The 24,169-nt window shown below is 34.9% G+C and overlaps 1 protein-coding gene across 2 annotated transcripts in view; it reads left to right on the top strand.

Annotated features, from left to right (window-relative positions):
* The window catches only part of HS2ST1 (heparan sulfate 2-O-sulfotransferase 1), a 178,584-nt gene that overhangs the window by 104,045 nt on the left and 50,370 nt on the right, over positions 1–24,169 (top strand). The window lies entirely within an intron of this gene.

Genomic DNA, 24,169 nt, shown 5'->3' with positions numbered 1-24,169 from the left:
AGATTTGCAGAATGTAAATGAATAAAAAATTATAATCTAAAATTTGACTTTGTTTTTGCAATCACAGCCTTATCACTTGAGTAAAATTACTAGTGTGGGTTTTTTTTCTTGCAGTTAGAGCACAGTGGACTTACAGAGATACAGCTGTCTTTATGATTTAAAAGATAACGTGTTTAAAAAAAGATGCTCTCTTATCCCCCTTTACAATAGCGAGCCAATAGTTTATGATTGCATTTTTTATTAAGAATAGTTTGGTATTTTTGAAAAAAGTCATTTTTTCCCCCAGATACTGGTATCCACAGCTGATGTGCTGATATAATTAAGATACACAGCTCTGTTACAACTAGTCCTCTCCGTTAAACTTCACTTAGTTATGCAGTTCCCACTGAAGCCACTGTTGTTTGTTAACCCTTCCTTTTCACTGAGATATGTTCTTGTCTATAAGGAATATTTGTAGTTGTTCTAAAACAACTTACTAATTTTTTTTAAATTTTTCCTAAGTAACAGAAGTTAATTAATATCTTGAGGAAGATATTAATTCTTCAAGTGACCTAAATTTAACCCTGTAATACTTATACTTTGTCATTCCTTACTTTATTAATAAGACAGCAGAAAGTTAATGTTTTTGTTCCCGTAGTATCCTGAATATAAAATGGTGCTGTAATAATTGTAACTGATCTTAAGTATGGGATATAGTGGAAAGTGTCTTGTATTGAATGTCGGTTCTTTGGTTCTCTGGTCTTGTAAACTAAGAGTAAGTTTTTTGTTTCTCTAAGTTTCTGTTTTCATGTGTAGAATGAAATGGGTCTAGATCAGCAGAAATATGCCCCAGTGGGCTTGGTTATGCCCTACCGTAAACCAAAACCCAGTAAGTCAGTCAGAATCTCTGAAGGTGAATCCTAGGTGTTCACATTTTCTAAAGTTTCCCAAATAATTCTCATATGGAGCCTGGGTTAAGATCTACTGAACCAGTTGATCTCAAAGACAGTGCTTCTGAGTGTGGTTTACAGACTGTCTGCCAGTCTTTGAACTATTTATTGCCAGTCCACAAGGATATGTGGAGCTTGTGCCAGGATGCACATCAGCTAAAGCATGAGTACGCTGTTTAATTTGGCTAATTTTTTTTTGTAGAAGACTTGGTTAAAGAAGTAGTGAATTTGATTTACACTCATGTGCAAGGTCCTTATTTGGTCTGAGGTGGGCACTTTGAGTAGCACTTCTCTAAGATCTTTCCTAGTTCTTAATTCTGACTGAATACTTAATATAAATTTGTTTAAAATTTACTGATTTAAACTGCGATTGAAATACTATTTAAGATGATAATGGACAGAAGAATATTGCTTAGATAGTGGAGATGACAAAGTTTGAAAGGTTAAAAACGTTGTCTGACCATTTTTTTAAAGAACACATGAGAAAGTTTAGGTGTTGGTTGGAAATGGCAACCCACTCCACTATTCTTGCCTGGGAAATCCGATGGATGGAGGAGCCTGGTAGGCCACAGTCCATGGGATCACAAAGAGTCCGACACGACTGAGCGACTTCACTTTCACTTTCTTTCACTTTTCTTCTAAGATGGAAAATGTTCCACTGTACCACCATGATATTATAATTCCAATATTTTATGGCATACTTTACTGCTTCAGTGCACCATTTTTCTTTCATGGTTACAAGAGATAATTGAATTACACATGGTTAATTTTTTAAAATGATTGTAAAGCAGTTTTAAAATGTAAAAAAGTCCTATTTAAATAAGACTCCAGTAATGATAGCTAGAGAAAATTAAGAAAATAGTTGCTCTTAAATGTATTCGTTAATCAGTAAACATTGTTCTGCAAATAGCTCATATGAAAAGGTTTGTTCATGAGTGGACTAAGAATATCAGGCTTATGAGAAATTTTTCAGTATCATAGAGAAACATTTGAATTGATTATATGATATAGAAGCTTATAAATTTACAAACTTCTTTGTTTTTGAAGATAGCATTATAAACAGTATTGAATGAAAATTAATCTTTTTTGAAATAACTGTGGTATGTAAGTTCTCTTTCCCAGCCCTGCATAATTTTATATGTTAAAAGTCAAAAATGGACTTGAATATTAAAATGCTAATTTAATTGAAGGTTTAATTTTAACCACTAACTTTTAAGATAAATTTAAGACATCTTTGTTTATGTTATTGATAAATTTGAGGCTTTCTTGTTTGTTATTTTGATCCTTTTATAAATTATTATGACAAATTATTTTATCTTGGAGCAGATATTCATAGATTATTCTATATTGGCAGTGACAGCTTTTTAGTGGCAGAGGTTAATTTCCAAAGTAATCAGTATTCTCTTTATTCATAGTCCTGCTTACTATTTATCTAGTCTGACTTCTTGTTTTTAATAAAAAAAAATGCATTTGGCTTTTCTTTTCCTTTTATTGCCTTTTTTTTTTTCAATTATTTTGACAGTGAAAGTAGTCCCAATAACAGATATTCTTGGCCTAAAAAGCTATGAAATGTATATATGAAAGACCAGTATAATTAAGCTTTGAATAGGCTCCAGATTAACTCCCACAGATTTTCTGGATGAACAGCTGGTTCAATTTGACCATCTGTGATTACTGCCCTTTATAAAAATAATTTCCTTCCTTTCATCTGACTCATTCCCAATCTTTGCTTTTTTTCTAATCCATTTAATGTGTTGTAAACCCAGTCTTCTAATCATGATGAGCCTCTGGGTTGAAAAATAATGATAAATGCCATTATTTAAATGTTTTAATAAATTGTGGAAGCTGAGATTATATATATTTTTGAATTATTATGGACATTTACAAGACATACATAATAGTAAGATGAATCTCTATACCACTAAGCTGTCGCAACTAATCAGCTCACACAGAATCTTGCTTCATCTGTACCTCCCCCACTGTAGCATATCTGACATCATATCATTTTATCCATAAATATTCCTCTGATGACTGATACATAATTGGCAAACTAGAATGGATGAAGTCCAAAAACCCCGTTGGGTACTCAGAAGTAATAGGTAATAAAGAATCTTTGCTAGAAGGGAATATGAGTTTTCTCGTGGAGTTCCAAGACTGTCACACAGTTACTACTAAGACGCTTTAGTATGAGAATGAAATGCCCTCCCAGTAGCTCCACAGTAGAACTCTGAACTTATCTTCTTTCTCTGACTCTTAAATGCTAATTTTAATTTAAAATGGTTAAGTTTTTAGTTTCTATAATGCCATTATTGTACTGTGTTGAGTGGACTTACAATTCCTTATAGTGAATAGCAATATTCAGTACCACATTGAGCAATTATGAGCTTAAGTATAACAAAGAAGTGGAAAAGTGGTTTATCAGTTGAGACACAGTAGCTGAACAGATTGTTTTACCTGTCTAGTGAGTAGTATTTGGCAAATATAAAAGGATTATTAGCTTTCAAAGATAAAGAAGTAGTTCTTAATCTTGATCAGAGTAAAAATTGAGTGGACCACCTACCCTTTAATTTGTTTGAAAGTGTTGAAACAAAAATTGAATTTATGGTAATGACAGCTTAATGTGATACCAGTGAAGGTCATAGTAAGTTATGCCATGATAAATGAAAATGCAAATTCTTTATACTGCAAATGTTAGAATTATAGGAAAATAGCCAATATACAGTATATACTGGGAGACGAATTATTCAGGAGCAGTTATGCATTTTTTTTCATACATCTACTGTGTATCCACCATTGCTTATAGACACCGTATAAGCTGTACATTTCACAGTAACCTTGCAAGTTTGCTGCTGCTTGTATTTTACAAGTGAGGAGTATGAGTATGACCCTGTTACTCAATTAATACTTTTTGTATAAATCTTCATCTTCCTGCAGGATATAAAATTCAACTTCCAGTACTGTTGTAAAACAGATTGTTCAGGAAAGTGAATATCTTACATTTTTAGCACAGTTGGTTTAATTGGGAAGATAAGAAATACCATTCACAATGTAGTTGAAATTTGAGATGGCTTGGTGGCTCAGAGGTTAAAGCGTCTGCCTGCAATGAGGGAGACCTGGGTTCGATCCCTGGGCTGGGAAGATCCCCTGGAGAAGGAACTGGCAACCCACTCCAGTATTCTTGCCTGGAGAATCCCATGGACGGAGAGCCTGGTGGGCTACAGTCCACGGGGTCGCAAAGAGTCGGACACGACTGAGCAACTTCACTCACTTTAAAGGATCAGTAGGTTTCTAATAGCTGTCAGAGGGAGGATGTTCCAAGTGGAGTGAATACTGAGCAAAGGCTCAAAGATGTAAAAACATAGACTACCTGATGGAGACTGATAGTTTGACTGGAAGGTTTATTTAGGGAAGAAGTGGGAGATAATACAGGGATGAAGTACTTAGATATTTAATTTTTTTGTAGAATTTTATTTTTCAGTTGATGAACTAACTGTAAAATTATCTTAGATTGTTTAATCTTGAATATTTGTATTGCAAACTCCTTGGAAACAAATCTTATTTGCAGAATGAGTGAGTGAATGAATGAATGCTGACCTATATCTTTTAAGGAAAACCTTGGATGTATTCAATATGTGTTTTAAACCACAGTGAAGTATGTGATTTTTGAGAGGTTTTTATTTGAATGGTTAAATTGAAAGGTTTTGATTTTAAACAGATAAGCTCCAGTTATCTAGAAAATTCACTTGTATATGTCACTTCATTTCCCAACAATATTTGTTAAATGAAGTGTTACTCATTTTGGTAATTGAAATGTTTTTCCTGTTCCAGTGAAATGAATAATATAAATGTATTTGTTTCCCTCATTGTCTAATTTAATCACATTCATGGATATACTGACATTTTCTTTATGAGCTCCAAACTTTTGCTTTTTTGTTATTTGAATGTGCTCATTTTCTAGTTGTAAAAGAGGTACCTGAATGTTTGCTAATTATATTGTGATTTGTAAAAGTCTTGGAGATAGTTCTCTTTTGCTTCAAAAATGAAAAATATCTCCCTGTGATGTGCGCTAACCATTGAAGATTGCAAAGTTGGTTTGAGTTGAGTAACTGTTATAATTACTCACTGTATCTTGCTTTTGAAAAACACAAGTTAAAATGTAATCTATTCTTTCCATTTATTCTGCATGTTTGTATGAGTAAATGTGGTCCAATAAGTTGTCTTCAGTATTTTTCTCTTAACATTTTAGAAATTAAAAGAATACAGAAAAGTACAAAGAAGGAGATAAATCACTGCTGTGAAAATTATCAAATATTAACAGGCATGTTTACTTCCAGACTTTTAAATATAGCTACATTTTTCAAAATAATTCCTAAAATATAGGTAATTTCAAATAATGCTAAAGTTTATTTTGACACCATCCCAATTCTCATCTATTTCTCTTTTGTGTGTGTGCTAAGTCACTTCAGTCATATCTGACTCTTTGCAACCCAGTGGACTGTAGCCGCCAGGCTCCTCTGTCCATGGCATTCTCCAGGCAAGAATTCTGAAGTGGGTCGCCATGCCCTCCTCCAGGGGATCTTCCCAACCCAGGGATTGAACTGGCATCTCTTATATCTCCTGCATTGGCAGGCAGGTTCTGCCTCCTGGGAAGCAATTTTCTTACAGAGCTAACATAACTATTATATATGGGATGTATATTCATCTAGTATATTTTGGTCAATATTTTTATTCATATGTATGTAACCATAGAAAAAATAGTTATATTTATTTGCAGAGATGTTTATCATAGTGTATTGTGATTCTGTAGTTTGCATTTTTCACTCAATAGTTTTAACATCTAGCCATGTTGATATTTCTAAATCTAGTTTTTTTAACTACTGTGTAGCATATACGCACTTATTTATTCTGCTAATGGACTTTTAGCTTCTATCCAGTTTTTTTTTAAACAAATTATAAACAGTTCAGCTGTCAACATTATGATTCATGTTTCTTTGTACACACAAGCAAATGCTTTTCTAGTAGGTACCTAGAAATAAAATTGCTTGGCATGGGGCTTATGCTGTTATGTTGCCAAATTGCCCTCAGAGCGATAGTACCAGTTTTTACTCACAAGATATTATGTGTCTTTGTGTGTATGTGTGTAATTTTTATTTTTAGTAAAATCGAGATCCTCTGTCTGTATTCTTTTTGTGGGTTCTTTTCTCATTTAACATTTTATTGGGAGCTTCTTTCTTGGTCAGTGTTCTATTCATTCATCTAAGAATTTGATTTTGGATATTTTTATGGGAGAAGAAGCAATGAAAAACTTTATAGAATTAGTGATGAATATATTTTAACCAATGGAATTTTACCTATTAATAGCCATAGACTTAACTATACTCCCTCATAATATTGCAGTTTAAAAAACTTCAATTTATGTTTGCTTAGGTCATGATCATCCATTTGATCAAGATGGCTTTGGTCTCTTCTTTGAAAATATGCTGTGTCCTTAACACTCAGCAGTTATCTCATAATGAGTCTTTTACTGCTAAGAAAAATAGTGAAGTGTATCAATGAATGTACAGATGAGCAAAGTCCATCACTATCAATGAAATAATTATTTTAAGTATAATGAAATATTTGACAGTTCATGCATTTTGAGTTTGGGGTTCCATCCTGGAAACTCAACATAAATGTATGTAATTTATTTACTCTTATATATTATTCTAATATCTACCTTTGGAGAAGGCAATGGCACCCCACTCCAGTACTCTCGCCTCGAAAATCCCATGGATGGAGGAGCCTGGTAGGCTGCAGTCCATGGGGTCGCTGAGATTCAGACATGACTGAGCGACCTCACTTTCACTTTTCACTTTCATGCATTGGAGAAGGAGATGGCAACCCACTCCGGTGTTCTTGCCTGGAGAATCCCAGGGGCGGAGGACCCTGGTGGGCTGCCGTCTGTGGTGTCGCACGGAGTCGGACGCGACTGAAGTGACTTAGCAACAGCAGCAACATCTACCTTTAGGGTTACTGTCATGACAATATTTCAAAATTAAATGTCAAGTGAAAACAAGTTGAATAAAAGTAATTGAAAGTTAGAAAGTGGAAGCTAAGACTATTGTACGTGATATATTCTGGAAGTTCAGTTCAGCTTTTCAGTTTTGTCTGACTCTTTGCAACCACGTGGGCTACAGCACACCAGGCTTCCCTGTCTATCACCAGCTCCCGGGGCTTGCTCAGACTCATATCCATTGAATTGGTGATGCCATCCAACCATCTCATCCTCTGTAGTCCCTTTCTTCTCCTGCCTTCAATCTTTCCCAGCATCAGGGTCTTCAAATGAGTCAGTTTTTCGCTTCAGGCGGCCAAAGTATTGAAGCTTCAGCTTCAGCATCAGTCCTTCCAATGAATATTCAGGACTGATTTCCTTTAGGATTGATTGATTTGATCTCCTTGCAGTCTAAGGGACTCTCAAGAGTCTTCCCAACACCACAATTCAGAAGCATCAATTCTTTGGCGTTCAGCTTTCTTTATGGTCCAACTCTCACATTCATTCATGACTGTTGGAAAAACCATAGCTTTGACTAGCTGGACCTTTGTTGGCAAAGTAATGTCTCTGCTTTTTAATATGCTATCTAGGTTGGTCATAACTTTCTTCCAAGGAGCAAGCGTGTTTTAATTTTATGGCTGCAGTCTTCATCTGCAGTGATTTTGGAGCCCAAGAAAATAAAATCTGTCACTGTTTCCATTGTTTCCCCATCTATTTGCATGAAGTGATGGGACTGGATGCCATGATCTTAATTTTCTGAATGTTGAGTTTTAAGTCAGTTTTTTCACTCTCCTCTTTCACTTTCATCAAGAGGCTCTTTAGTTCCTCTTTGCTTTCTGCCATAAGGGTGGTATCATCTGCTTATCTGAGGTTATTGATATTTCTCCCGGCAATCTTGATTCCAGCTTGTGCTTCACCCAGCCTGGCATTTTGCATGATGTACTCTGCATAGAAGTTAAATAAGCAGGGTGACAATATACAGCCTTGATGTACTCCTTTCCCAAATTTGAACAAATCCATTGTTCCATGTCCAGTTCTAACTGTTGCTTCTTGACCTACATACGGATTTCTCAGGAGGCAGGTCAGGTGGTCTGGTATTCCCATCTCTTTCAGAATTTTCCACAGTTTATTGTGATCCACACAGTCAACAGCTTTGGAATAGGCAATAAAGCAGAAGTAGATTTTTTCTGGAACTTTCTTGCTTTTTCAGTGATCTAATGGATGTTGGCAATTTGATCTCTGGTTTCTCTGCCTTTTCTAAATCCAGCTTGAACATCTGGAAGTTCTCAGTTCGTGTACTGTTGAAGCCTTGCTTGGAGAATTATGAGCATTACTTTGCTAGCATGTGAGATGAGTGCAATTGTGCAGTAGTTTGAGCATTCTTGGCATTGCCTTTCTTTGGGATCGGAATGAAAACTGGCCTTTTCCAGTCCTGTGGCCACTGCTAAGTTTTCCAAATTTGTTGATGTGTTGAGTGCGGCTCTTTAACAGCATCATCTTTTAGGATCGCAACTCAGTAGTGAGTTGCAATTTTGGAGTCTCGCAGGAGATGAGCACACATCCTTATACTCTGCCATCTTGTGCTCACTTCATGTTCTGGAAAATCTGGTAAAAATTAGTGTTAGAAAAGATCATAGAGATTATCTAACCCTAACCCTCCATTTTATAGAAAAGTGAAAATTCTGTTGAAGGGTGTCAGCCAAACATGTTGGGGAAAAAAGTTTCAGTAAAGACTTTAGTGCTCATTATTTTTCTTGAGCATCTGAAAAATTCCGTAACTTAATGTACCAGTTGTTAGAATATTTTTAATGGCCAAAGAAAAGAGACCAGCTCACTGTTCATCATTAAGATTGAGTAAATAATGATATGTCTACACTAAAATGCCTTGCTCCTTAAAAAATAAAAAGGAACAAGGAAGATCTCTATGTGGGAAAATCTTTAAGACATATTTACATTTAAAAGAAACAAAGACAAGGTATATATTCTAATATTGGTGTCAAAAATTTAGTTATTTTAGCTCATATATGCATAAAATGATCTCTGAAAGGATAACAAATAATAGTGGTTACATATTGTGAATGGTGGAAATTGGGTGGATAGATATAGGACCTCTTGAGACTTTTTGTTGCATAGTCTGAAAAATATTTCTTTATGTTTGAATCACTTGAATATATTGCTTTTTTCCTTTCCTAGTAATGTATAAATTTAACATAATTCCAATTACATACAGTTGTAAATTGTTTTTAATTTTCTGATGGAAAGAATATTTGGTAAAAATAATCATGAACCTTGTTTTAGCCCCCATGGCAAACAAGTATACAGTATATTATTGTTAATTGTTAACTATAAGCATAATTTTACACCTGATCTCTACTAGGACTTTTTTTTTTTTATCTTGTACAACTGAAATAAGACACATTGAACAGCGACTGCCCATTTCTTCTTCCTCTAATTCCATGGCAACTACCATTCTCTTTTCATTTCTACCAGTTTGACTACTTTAGATGCCTCATGTAAGTGGAATCATGTAGTGTTTGTCCTTTTGTGACTATTTGTCCTTTATTTTATTTAGTGTAACATCCTCCGGGTTCATCCATATTGTCACACATGACAGGATTTCCTTTTTCATGACTAAATAGTATTCCTGTGGGTAGAGTTTGGTGTGTGTATCACACATCATCCCTTTTTTTGTCTTTGGACATTCAGGTTGTTTCTACCTTTTGGACATTGTGAATCACGTTGCAATGATCATAGGAGTACAAATATCTTTTTTTCTGTCCTGATTTCAATTCCTTTGGATAAATACCCAGAAGTGGGGTTGGTGGAACATACCATGTTCCCATATTTTTCTGAGGAACCTCAATACTGTTTTCCATAAGTGGCTACATCACCAACAGAGCACAACAGTTCCATTTTCTCCACATCTTCATCAACACTTATTATTTTCTAGATTTTTTTTCTTCATAATGTTTATTCTATCAGGTATGGATACCTCGTTGTGACTTTGACTTCCTTTTCCCTCATGATGAATAATGTTGAATGTCTTTTCCTATACCTATTGGTAATTTGTATGTCTTTTTTGGAAAAACATGTACTCAAGTCCTTTGCCCATTTTTAAATGGGATTTTTGTATTTTTGGTGTTGAGTTATAGGAGTTCCTTATAAATTATGGGTAATAATTCCTAATCAGATATATGGTTTGCAAATATTTCCCCCACTCTATGTCATTTTCCTTTGCTGTATGGAAGCTTTTTAGTTTGATGCCGTCCTGCTTGTCTCTTTCTGTTTTTGTTGCCTGTGCTTTTGCTATTATATACACAAAGTCATTGCCAAGACCATGAAGATGTCTTCTATGTGTTTTTGTCTAGGAGTTTTATGATTTTAATTCTTATATTGAAGTCTCTAATCCATTTTGAGTTGCTATTTCTTTTTATAGCACTTATTTTAAAAATAGGCATGGAAAGTCCATTTTCTTTCTATGCTTTTAATATTTTGGGGTAGTTAGATTTTAGCTATGCTAAATAGAGGGGAAGTGTCTCTTGCATTGCCCACTAAACACATAAGACTTTTTCCTTCAAAACAAATTATGAGAGTTGGTATAGTATTTAGTTTTGCTGGAGTATCAAGATGGCAAATATATTGAAATTGTGTATTTATGTAGTCATCATTGCATAGATTCAAATGGGCTATGTTTTATGTTTGGTAATATGTTAAATAAAATACTGTGTAAAAAGTATATGATTAATTGGAATTTCCTTCCCATATTTTTTTTTTTTAAAGTTTAATGCCACATGAAAAATTAAATGACTACATGTTTGCTAAAAGCAAGTCTGAAATGTGCTGTCTTCATGGTGGCCATTTAAACTGAAGGTGAAGGAATTCCTTGGTGGCCAAAAAAACTCAAAAAATTGAAGGTTAAGAGGAATCATGTTATTATTTTATTCTCCTTCTCTCCCCCCCTTTCAAGATTAAATTTTGCCCATGGAATAGCAGACCCATTTTTTATAAGGGTATGCATGTAACAAATTTTTCCATATAGAAAACAGTTCCATTAATTATGCCATCAACTCAAAATATACTAAAAGAGAAAGAAGTGATATGAGAAAGGCAGTGTCTTTGTGATAATTTAAGTACCGTTTTGTGGAGAGACAGGCTGATGGGAAGGGATAATAACCTAGATCTGTATCCTTAGAATGAATTCTACTTCCCATTGATGATACTGTATAGAAAGCAAGAAATTCTGAAAATCTGAGAACTCAAACTATTAAGGTTAGCCTTGTAATATAGCCTATGTGGTTAATTTATAGGTGACTCTAAGTTAAACCTTTAATTTGAACCATTTTATGAGATCAAATAAAAGTGCTTAAATGATTTAATCAAAATTTTTATTCTAAATTTATTAAATTTAGATTCATTTTTTTTTCTCCTATTCGAAGAACCAACTAACAGCAATTTGGTGTTACTATATCCTGAAGTAGTCAGATGTATAATATTCTGGGTTGTTAGTCTGTATCCATTGCTTTGTGTGTGATCACTTGGAACCAAATTGATATCCTTCTCATTGAAAAAAGTGGATGTGTACGTTTATATGTATAAAAACTGCTTTTAAAATGGGATTTTATTAAATATATCAGCTCTGTCTTTCTATATATTAGCTTTAATATCTATCAACAAATGTCTATATATAGCCACAAAATGCATGAATGGAAATGTATTTCTTTAAATTTTAGCTGGTGACTATATTTGTGCTATAATACATTCTTTGAGAAGAAATTTTCTTTGGATTCCAAAAATAATATTTATTTTAGAAAACTTGGAAATAGCTGAAAAGCACCCTTGTATTTTTAAGTCTTAGAGCAACTTAGGTAAAATGCTTTAAAATTTTTGTAGCACCATTGAAAATTGGGCTTAGAAAAGATCTTTGATAAACAATCAATAGGCAAAAACACTCAGCAGGAGAAGCGGCATTAATATCAGTATTCAGTCATATAATTTTGAAATGTGGCATTACTTTTGTTATGTGGAACTAGAAACTAAGAAAATGAAGAGCAGCTAAAGTCATTGCTCACATTTTTGGACATTACAGCTCTACTTGTTCTTAGCTTTCTAGTTGACACCATTATCATTGCTGACATCTTTATTGTATTTATTTTATTGATTCCCTTGAATGCAAAGCTAGAAAAGCAGGCGCTAGCTACCAGGCATGAAATTTCAGAATATACTTCTGTCTTACAGAAGTGAGAGATGTTTTTGAAGCTGCATCTAAAAATCTCCACATAGGTAATTGTTTTTACTGTTCTCCTTTGAAGTGGGAAATGCTTTGATAATTGCCAAAGGTGGTTGTTTGAGTAACAGCAATCTTCTGGTTGTCTTAGTCTTCTCTGAGAAGCTATTTGTATAGATATGAATAAGCTGAGGTAATAAATCAGAATAAAGAGAAATAATAGGTCAGGTCAGGCCTTTTTTTTTAAGGAAGCAATTATTTATTAGCTATGGCATCTTCATAAGGAATCCAATTTGTAGCTCTCCTTAATCCATATTATCTTTGATTCCTATTGTTCAACTCAAGAAGGGAAATGAGTGACTTTGTTTGTCCCTCAGTACAGATAGACATCAATATGTATATCCTTGGTGTGTGTACTTTTCAAAGCCTGTACCAGCTGCAGTTGTTCCAAATAAAAGTTTTCAATAATAGGGGAAAACTATCATGTTTGTAAAGTTAAGGGGAAAAAGGCAATATATGAAAATGTTCAAGTTATGATCACTATTTTTAAAAGTATGGAAAAAAGACAGTAAAGAAATGTTTGCAGATATTCATAGGGTTACATTTGGCTGGGGAGATTATATATTATTTTTCCTCTTCTTTCTGATGCTTTAAATCTGTCTTTTCCAGGAGTTTGTTAGCTTTTCCATTAAATAAAAGTGAATTCAAAAGGCCCTAGGGGAACCCTTCTTATTCAATGAGATTAAGCCCCTATTTTCTGTTTGATGCATGTAAGAATTGTACCTTAATTATTTTGAGTCAAAATACATGTATGCATTTGTTTAAATATGGGTCTACTTATAACAGTTTTAGAAAGCACATCTGGAATAATTTATGTCCACTTTGGGCTTCTATAAAATGTAGTAAAGAAAATTAAGACCTTTGCAAAGCAATCTAGATCTCTAGATTTTTTTCTTCAAGTCTTTTGTGTTGTCTTGTTGATATCTGATCTAAGAGATATCTTAGATCTGCTGGGTCTTCCCAGTCTTCCAGCTTGATTTTTACAAAAGCAACAACTCTCTCGTTTTTTGCATGCATATATCATTGATTTATGCAATTACACTATTAAATATGACTGGTTTAAACTAATTTGGGAGCAAACAGTTGACTGAAAGGTGAACTTTATGAAACTAACACCTTTGTTGTTCATTACTCTCTATATTATGTTAATGTTATACAGTATGTATTCATTGTGGGGGAGGGAGACAAGGTCTGGCTTCTTTAACTTAGTGTGATGATATTGAGATTTATACATGGTGTATATATATGAATAAGTCTTTCCTTGTTATTGAGTAGTAAACCATTGTATGTATATACCTCCATTTGTTTAGGCATTTACTTGCTGATGGACATATTGGTGTTTCCCATAAAGGTGAATGTTTGGACATGACTTAAATGAATATATATATTGTTAATTATTTTCCTTGCATAAAGACCTAGACGTGGAATGACTAGGTTTTATTGTTAGATGTATGTTTAGCTTTTTAAAAAACTGTCAAACTTTTCTAGAGTGGTGGTCCTGTTTTGTATTCCCACCAGCAGTTCATAAGCATTCCAGTTTGTACACATTCTTGTGAAGATGTGGTATCGTCAGTTTCTAATTTTTGCCATTCAATATGTGTGGTATGTCATTGTGCTTTTAATAATTTTCCATAATGATGAGGAATTTCAAACATCTTTTCACATTGTTATCTGCGTTCTGTAGTTCTTCTTTGAGTAAGTGTTCAAGTCTTTTATCCATTAAAAAAATTATATTGGTTGTTTTCTGTATATACTAGATGCAAAGCTTTTCTTTGTCATGTATTTTATAAATACAATCTCCCATTCTGTGGCTTTCCTTCTGATTTTTGTGTCTTTTAATTTCAGTGAAGTTGAGTATATTGATTTTTGCTTTTGTAGTTCTTGTGTTTTTTTGGTCAAACCCAAGATTGCTAGGATTATGTTTCCTTTAGAAGTTTTATTATTTTAGTTCTTAGATTTAGGTCTATGATCCATTTTGAATTCCTTCTTGAGCATGGTATAAGGTAAGATGGAAGGTTCCTTTTAATTTTTTTAAATGTATGGCTATCAAGCTATTCTGATACCTTTTTTTAAAAAAATGTAGGTTCATTTAAATTGTCATACTAAATAACTTTGTCCAAAATCAGTTGAACATATATGTGTGGTTATATTTCTGGATTTACTATTCTGTTTTGATTTTGATGTCTGTCTTTACACCAGTACCATACCATTTTGATTACTGTAACTTGATAATAAGTCTTGAGATAAAGTAGTAGAAATCCTCCAGTTCTGTTCTTTAGTAAAATTGTTTTGGCTATTTTAGATCCTTTGCATTTGTATAAAGATTATAGAATTGTACCAGATATTTATACCAAAAAAGCCTGCTAGGTTTTGATTGAAATTTTATGACATCTTTTATGTACATTTGGGGAGAATTGCCTCTTAACAACAGTCTTTCACCTGTGAACATGATATACTTTCCTATTTAGGTCTTATTTACTTTTTTTCTCAGCACTGTTGTATAATTTTTACTGTAGAGGTCTTGCATATCTTTTTGAGAATTTGTCCTTGTTAAAATATTGTTTCAAGTGGTCTTTAAATTTTTTAAAGTTTCTGATTAGTATGTAGAAATAAGTTAATTTGTGTATACTGATTTTTGTATTCTGCAGTCTTGCTAAACTCAAATATTAACTCTAGTAGGTTTTCTGTACACTTCGTAGGGGTTTCTACACAGACAAGCATGCTGTGATGAAAGATAGGTGTACTTCTTGCTCCCTAATCTGTGTTCCTTATTAATTGCTTTTTCTTTCCTTACTGAGTTGGCTAAAATTTGTAGGCCAGTGTTGCACAAAAGAGGTGAGAGTAGACTTTTTTGCCTTATTTCCGTTCTTGGGGGAAAACATATAGTCTTTCCATAAAGAATGATGTTGGCTGTGGATTTTTTTTAAAGATACTCTATTATCATTTTGAGAAAGTTTTCTCCTATTCCTAGTTTGCTGAGATTTTTGTCATGAATGGGTGTTGGATTTTGTTGAACATTTTCTTTGTATATATTAAGGTGGTTTTTCTTTTTTTAGCTTGTTAATATGGTGAATTTCATTGACTTTTGAATATTAAATCAGCCATACATTTCTGAGATAAACTATATGGATGATAATTACCTTTGTATATATTGTATTCACCTCTCTAAGTTTTGTTAATTTTTGCCTCTGTGTTCATAAGGGATTTGGTACCTAGTGTTGTAATATCTTTCTCATTTTGCTATCAGAGTGAGGCTGGCTGCATAGAATGGGTTTGGGAGTGTTCTCTTCAGTTTTGAGTGTGTGTGGACTGCTATTTTTCTAGTGAAGCCACCTGGGCCTATTGTTTTTCCTGTGGGAAGCTTTTTGTACTTTGTTTTGTGGGAGGGTTTTTATCTTCAAATTTAATTTCTTTAGTATATAAAAGGTTATTCAGTTTATTTTTTTTATTCCTATTACTTTTTTTTTTTTCCATTTATTTGTATTAGTTGGAGGCTAATTACTTTACAATATTGTGGTGGTTTTTGCCATACATTGACATGAATCAGGCATGGATTTACATGTGTTCCCCATCCTGAACCCCCCTCCCGCCTCCCTCCCCATCCCATCCCTCTGGGTCATCCCAGTGCACCAGCCCTGAGCACTTGTCTCATGCATCAAGCCTGGACTGGCGATCTGTTTCACAATTGATAATATACATGTTTCAATGCTATTGTCTCAGATCATTCCACCCTCGCCTTCTCCCACAGAGTCCAAAAGTCTGTTCTGTACATCTGTGTCTCTTTTTCTGTCTTGCATATAGGATTATTATTACTATCTTTCTAAATTTCTTATATATGTGTTAGTATACTGTATTGGTATTTTTCTTTCTGGCTTCCTTTACTCTGTATAATGGGCTCCAGTTTCATCCACCTCATTAGACCTGATTCAAATGTATTCTTTTTAATAGTTGAGTAATATTCCATGGTGTATATGTACCATAGCTTCCTTATCCATTCGTCTGCTGATGGGCATCTAGGTTGCTTCCATGTCCTGGCTATGATAAACAGTGCTGCGATGAACACTGGGGTGCACGTGTCTCTTTCAGATCTGGTTTCCTCGGTGTGTATGCCCAGGAGTGGGATTGCTGGGTCATATGGCAGTTCTATTTCCAGTTTTTTAAAGAATCTCCACACTGTTCTCCATAGTGACTGTACTAGTTTGCATTCCCACCAGCAGTGTAAGAGGGTTCCCTAAAAGGTTGTTTAGTTTTGTTATCTGTTTTTGAGTGAACTTTGTTAATTTTTGATTTTCAAGGGATTTGGCCATTTTTTCTAAGTTGTCAAGTATATTGGCATAGAATTGTTATATAATATACCCCCATTTTCTATAGTGCCTTCTCCTTTTTCCTGATGCTCATAATTGTGTCTTTTCTCTTTTTTTCTGTATTTAGCTAGAGGTTTATCAGTTTTTATTGTATTTGCTCAAACAACCAGCTTTGGTTTTATTGATTTTTCTCTGTGTTGTTTTTATGTTTTCTATTTCAGTGATTTCTGCTTTTGTTTACTCTTCTTTTTCTATTTTCTTAGGGTGAGGCCTAATCCATTGATATTGACCTATTCTAAAATAATCATATCATAGTATTAGTTTTTCTCTAAGTACTGCTTTAATTATGTCTTACAAACATTGGTATATTTCATGTTTATTAGGTTCAAAGTGCTTTTCTAATTTCCTTTTAGATTTTTCCTCTGTCCTGTAGGTTGTTGTTGTTCAGCCACCCAGTCATGTCTGACTCTGCGATCCCATGGACTGCAGCATGCCAGGACTCCTTGTCCCTAACCGTCTCCTGGAGTTTGCCCAAGTTCATGTTCATTGCATTGGTGATGCCGTCCAGCTATCTCATCCTCTGACACCCTCTTCTTCTGCCCTCAATCTTTCCCAGCATCAGGGTCTTTTCCAAAGAGTCATCTGTTCCCATCAGATGACCAAAATGCTGGAGCTTCAGCTTTGGCATCCAGTCCTTCCAGTGAGTATTCAGGGTTGATCTCCCTTAAGATTGACTGATTTGATCTTGCTGGCCCAAGGAACTTTGAGGAGTCTTTATGGATCACTGCCTGGTCGTGGCAAAGAGGCTTGCATAACTCAGTGAAGCTCTGACCTATGCTATGCGGGGCCACCCAGGATGGATGGATCATAGCAGAGCGTTCTGACAAAATGTGAAGGCAGACCAACCCGATATACTTGCCCCGAGAACCTCATGAACTGTGTAAAAGGTCCTGAGGATTACTTGAAACATTATTTAGTCCAAATGTTTGTTAGCTTTTAAAATGTCTTTTCTGTTATTGATCATTTAATTCTGGAGTAATCAGGGAGGATACTTTGTATGATTTGAATCTTTCACATATATTAAGTACTTTTTTATGACTCAGAAACTTTCAAGTGCACTTGAAAAGAATGTATATCAGTCTTCTCTACTGTTCTATAAAGGCCAGTTGACCCAAATTAATTGATAGTATTGTTCAAGTTTTCTGTATCTTTACTGATTTTCTGACTACGTATTCAGTTAGTTATTGAGAGAATAATGGTGATATCACTGATTGTACCTGTGGATTTGTCTGTTTTGAGCTTTTTGTGTGGTTTGAAACTCTCTTATAGATGCACAAATATTTAAGATTGTTATTCTATTGACCTCTTTACTATTATGAAATAATCTTTTTTATTCCTAGAAATATTTTTTTCTCTGAAATCCATTTTGTGTTTAATATGGTCGGTTCAGTTTTCTTTTGAATTTTGTTAACATGATACATTTTCCCCCATTTTTGAAGTTCATTTATATCTTTCATCTTAAAATGAGTTTTTTGTAGGCAGGATATAGTTGAATCATACTTTTTTTTATCCAGTCTGAAAATCTCTTGTCTTTTCATTGGGGTGTATAGATCATTTACTCTTAATGTGCAAATATTAATTTTTGTAGTTATAAATAAGGTTTTAAGGATTATAATTATCACATCTTATAATGTAGCCTTGTTCCTAAATTTTAATTTTCCTTAAACTACCTTGTTTTTAGACTCATTATTTCCAATTTATCTTAGGCCACCCCCACCCCCCAAAAAAAGCCAAAATGGAGAAACTAACTGGAACTCAGTAACAAATACAGTGGCCTCCAAAGATGAGAAATGATGCTATGGGGAATTCTTCCATAATGTTAGTTATGTACGAAATGGAGAATGATACCTATAGAGTCATAAACCAGAGTTAACAAAAATGTATTAGCTAGGTTCCAGTGTTGTTCTAGGATGCCTTGTAATGTCTCCAGTTGCTTTAGCTTTCAGGTCATTGAGACTCATTTCACCCTGAGAGCTTTTTAAAAGTATTTATTCCTAGTACTTTCCCAGACATGCAGAATCTATTATGCCCTGGATTCTATTTAAGATAACTTAACTCTCCTTGTGACTTTTGGCTTCATCTAGACTTGAAAATTATAGTCCTATCCTGTTTTTTAACTCCTTTAATCTTCAGCTTCCCTGCTCCTTATCCTCTCTCACATAGTCTTGACACCATTAGAGGAAAAAAACCCTGAGGATAAGATTGACATACCTAGAATATCAAACCTATAGGAAAAAGTGTGATATGTATGGAGCTTCAGCTTTGACTATGCTGTGTGTAACATTGATTGCTATGTTAGAAGGGTTCAAATCATCATATCACATTCTCACTTCTTTTAAAAAGTAGTTCTTTCTTAGATTGCTTAGTGAAGAGTTCTTATCTTCTGTATCCATTAACTTAATAATACTATATTATTTTCATTAAGCAAATTTAATACCTATTCTATGCTGGGTAATGGTCATCACCATTCTTTTCCAGAAACAAGGTAGCTTTTATAAAAAAGCTCTTTGAAGGAGATGGGACACCCACCCAGCCCAGCAGAATCAATGCCATGAGTTAAAGGGTAAAGTTTGTCCTGACTACAACACTCTCACAACTAGTTTCTACCAGGAAATTGAGTAGCATTATTTTCTACATATTTAAACTACTTAAAATTACTGTAAATTCCAAATTAATAGGGATACTAATTAATTAGTCACATGGAAAAGAGACTGTTATCGCCACCTATCTTGTTAATAAACCAGTAGAAATATTCTCTAGAGTATTCATTCTCAAATTATTCCTGGACCATCATGTCAGCATCACCTGGGAACTTGATAGAAAATTATTGGACCCTGAATTAACAACTGGAGATGGTGGGGAATCTGGAATCTGTATTTTAACAAACCTTGCAAGTCATCCTGATGCATGCTCAGATTGAAAACCACTGCTCTGAATATGATATATATCAAGCTCCAGTGAAATAATGGCAAGTTTTCAGCATCACTAATTCTCATTTTCAAACAGCTGCTGCGTAGGTTTTAGCTAATGATCTCCAAGCCCAGCTGGAGTTGATGCCTAGTTACTCCATATTCTTTTTACTTACTAGTCAATGAAGCACCAGGTGCAGCTGTTGAAGTGTGAAAATAATTCAGCTTTGTAGACAATATTGGCATTTCTTTCTTGATTTTGAAAATGCTTTCATCTTTTTGGTATGGCGTTTATTTCAACAATCAAAGCACATCTATTTTAATAGCAGTTTGAACCTCTGCTAAAAGTTGAGGAAGTCTCTGAGTCTTCCTGCCAGTTTAATATCAAAATTAATATCTTAGTTGAATTACAAAGTGTACAAAGTAAATTTGTTGCTTGAAGGAAAACAGCTGATAATACTTATTGCCCAGTAGAAAACTCAAGAAAACTTGTATTTGTCACTATGAGCTTCCCAATACTGAGTATTTTGATGAGATTGGTGATGATATAATGGATCCACCTTTGGTGGATCTGTGTAACTCCATAAACCAGTATTTTTTAAGTGATGGTACAAGGTAGATCAATACACAGTGTATAGAAAGTTTACTAACATGGGTTATCACTTTACAACTAGCCTTTGAGAAATGACACTTGTTGAGTTTTAGTGTAGTGTCAAACAACTCTCAGAAAATATTATTAAAATAATCCTTTTCCAGCTGTGCATGTGTGCTCAGTCATGTGTGACTCTTTGCACCCCTGGACTGTAGCCCTGGGGCTCCTCTGTCCATGGGATTTTCCAGGCAAAAAGACTGGAGCTGGTTGCCATTTCCTTCTCCAGTTTCCATCTGTGGGTCTGTACAAAATATGTGTGTCTGATTGCTTCATAGACTCCAGCCCAAATACTATGTGGAAATATTTTGAATGGAAAAACAGTTATGAGAATCCAGTTATCTTCCATTGTTAGACATATAAAAGTAAATGCAAAAATGTTAAAAAGTCACTCTTTTTACTAAATTTTTTTTTGAAAATGGTATTTTCAGAGAACTGTCATTTTTGCTAACATACTTTATTATATTATTATTTTTAAATTAATAAGTATTTTTAAGTTTTATAGTTTTCATTTCTCATATGATATTGGTAGATATAACCTACACTAATGAAAACTCTTTGGAGTCCCTAATCTTTAAGTGTATAAAGAGAGGTTCTGAGCTTAATGAGTTTGATAATTGTTGACTTTCAAGTTACAGTTCATATCCCAGTATGGTGATTAAGACACTGTGTTTGGCCTCTTGTCTGCATCATGTTTTACTTTGTCCCTACCCATTCTTTCATATTCTGAACTTATCAAGAACCACTTTTAGGATCTGAATGCATCATGCAGTATTATACCTCCAAGGGTTTTGCTCAAGTTTTTCTCTCTGCCTAGAATGGCTTTCTTTTTCCTACTCAGGAGATGCTTTCTTTCTCAATCTTCTTTGTGAATCCTTTCCTAAGCATCCCATTTATGGGACCTCTATTGAATCTTATAAAATTTTATTATAATGCCATGCCACCAAACTCTCCAGGATTAGGCTTATCTCCAGGACCAGATGAATTATAAATTAATAGATTCTTAGTAAATATTAATGGAATTAGTTAATGAATCTAGTGTGAAGAACTAGGTTATAAATTATCACAATATTCTAATTACTTAAAGCATAAAGTGCAGTATCAATCTGCTCATTATCTGAATTTTTGCCATAATCATAAGAGATACATACTTAGTCTTTCTCAAGGTAGACATGAGTTTGAGCAAACTCTGGGAGATGGTGAAGGTTAGGGAAGCCTGGCATGCTCCAGTCCATAGAGTTGCAAAGAGTCGGACATGACTGAACAACATTATTCAGTGTCTTATTCAAGACAGAGTTATGGAAAGAGTGTGTCAGCATTCCACTCCTTCTTCTTAGTTAATTGTCACTAGCCTGCTTCTGTCTTTATTTTTGCTCTTTCCTACCTTGTTAGAGGCTCAGTGGAGAGAATCCTTCAAACAATCTGTATGCTAGCAGGCAGGCTTCCCCAGTGGGCTCAGTGGATAAAGAATTTGCCTGTAATGTGGGAGGCACCAGAGACATGGATTGAACTCACCAGAGAAAGAAATGGCAACCTGCTCCAGTATTCTTGCCTGAAAAATCCCGTAGAAAGAGGAGCCAGTGGGCTACAGTCAGTGGGGTCGGAAAGAGTCGGACACAACTGAGCAACTAAGCACAGGTATTTACCTAGTTAGATACCTAGTGTCTAACCAACGCCAGATGTCCTATGGTTTCAGCTCTCGTCAGTGCAGAAATCCCATCTACATCTTTCGGTGGGTCCTCATGAAGCGCCTCTGGGGCTTTTCCTCGTGGTTCAATAAAGAATCTGCCTGCAATGTTGGAGACCTGGGTTCGATTCTTAGGTGGGGAAGATCCCCTGGAAAAGGGCTTGGCTACCTACTCCAGTATTCTTGCCTGGAGAATCCCTTGGACAGAGGAGCCTGGTACGTTACAGTCCATGGGGTCACAAAGGGTCGGACCCGAGTGAGTGACTAAGACACATGAAGCCTCTAGATGAGTATCTCTGGAGATTGACAGCTTACCTCCCCCTAAACTGCACATATCTTTTCTTTGCACTACTAGTTATTTAAAAAGATAATTTCGTCTTGAGACATAGTCTATCTTGTCTTCTAGAGTGATTCTATAGAAAGGATGCCTCCTTTTCATAATAACTTTTCAAATATTTCAAGATAACTTTAGTACATTTATGAAATTTCTCCTCTCTAGTTAAGTGTACTGGGTGTTTTAAAAGCCATTTTGTGTATGGCATGGGTTATCCAGCTCTTTTCCATCCTGAATGTACTCTATTCTTTGTGTATGCCTGAAATGATACATAATATTACATGTGTGACAAATATGGATTTCCTAGGAACAGTGCTTTCCTGTGGTTTAAGACAGTACTGACTACATTTTGGTTAGGCTTTGGTATCAGATTGAAGTTTTGGGTTCTGACTCTGTTCCTCAAAACTCTAACTAATCTGACACTACGTTTCCATATTATTACCTTATAAGTAATAGGTATAGGGTTACTTTAAGAATTAAATGAAGTAATACATGTTTAAACACATAGCAGCATTGCTTCTGGCCCATAATAAAGGCTCAATAAGTGGAACAGTTACTTAGAACTGTTACTTTGATGATTATATGCTTATCAGTATAGCCTAAAATTGTCATAGCTTTTTTTTAAAGCTGTTTTACATTACTGTTGTTAAATAATTTTTAATTTACTTTTAATTGAGCATAATTGCTTTACAGTGCTGTGTTGATTTCTGCCATACAGCAGTGTTACTTTGCCAACAAAGGTCTCTCTAGTCAAAGCTATGGTTTTTCCAGTAGTCTTGTATGGATGTGAGAGTTGGACCATAAAGAAAGCTGAGCACTGAAGAATTGATGCTTTTGAACTGTGGTGTTGGAGAAGACTTGAGAGTCCCTTTGAGTGCAGGAAGATCAAATCAGTCAATCCTAAAGGAAAGCAATCCTGAATATTCATTGGAAGGACTGATGCTGAAGCTGAAACTCCTATACTTTGGCCACCTGATGTGAAGAACTGACTCTTTGGAGAAGACCCTGATGCTGGGAAAAATTGAAGGCAGGAGGAGAAGGGGATGACAGAGGATGAGATAGTTGGATGGCATCACTGGCTCCATGGACATGAATTTGAGCAAGCTCTGGGAGTTGGTGATAGGGAAGCTTGGTATGCTACAGTTCATGGGTCACAAAGAATTAGACACAACTGAGTGACTGGACTGAACTGAGTACAGTAGTATGAAATCAGCCAGTATCCATATGTCCGCTTTCTCTTGAACCTCCCTCCCACCCCATCCCACCCCTCTAGGTTGTCACAGAACACTGTTGGTTAAATAATTTTATAAGCAAATTTTACTAGTGTGTTACTTGTCAACTTAATCACTCTGCAGGCCTTTATGGCTTCCCAAATGATCATCTCTGTATTTTGAAACCCAGTATCTTTTCAAGGCTCAACCTATCCAGTGTATCTTTCTCCGTAAGTTTTTTTACCCCACTTCTTGGTTTCTGAATTAGTTTGTTCTCTGTTATGGCGTTTCTTTGATTTTGTATAAGATGTAAATTTATTTATTTATTTATTTTTTATTTTTATTTTTTTTTATTAGTTGGAGGCCAATCACTTCACAACATTTCAGTGGGTTTTGTCATACATTGATATGAATCAGCCATGGATTTACACGTATTCCCCATCCCGATCCCCGCTCCCACCTCCCTCTCCACCCGATTCCTCTGGGTCTTCCCAGTGCACCAGGCCGGAGCACTTGTCTCATGCATCCCACCTGGGCTGGTGATCTGTTTCACCATAGATAGTATACATGCTGTTCTTTTGAAATATCCCACCCTCACCTTCTCCCACAGAGTTCAAAAGTCTGTTCTGTATTTCTGTGTCTCTTTTTCTGTTTTGCATATAGGGTTATCATTACCATCTTTCTAAATTCCACATATATGTGTTAGTATGCTGTAATGTTCTTTATCTTTCTGGCTTACTTCACTCTGTATAAGGGGCTCCAGCTTTTTAA

Source organism: Dama dama, chromosome 20, assembly GCF_033118175.1.
Source record: "Dama dama isolate Ldn47 chromosome 20, ASM3311817v1, whole genome shotgun sequence".
NCBI classification, from domain to species: domain Eukaryota; kingdom Metazoa; phylum Chordata; class Mammalia; order Artiodactyla; family Cervidae; genus Dama; species Dama dama.
This window is presented reverse-complemented; position numbering and strand designations above follow the sequence as displayed.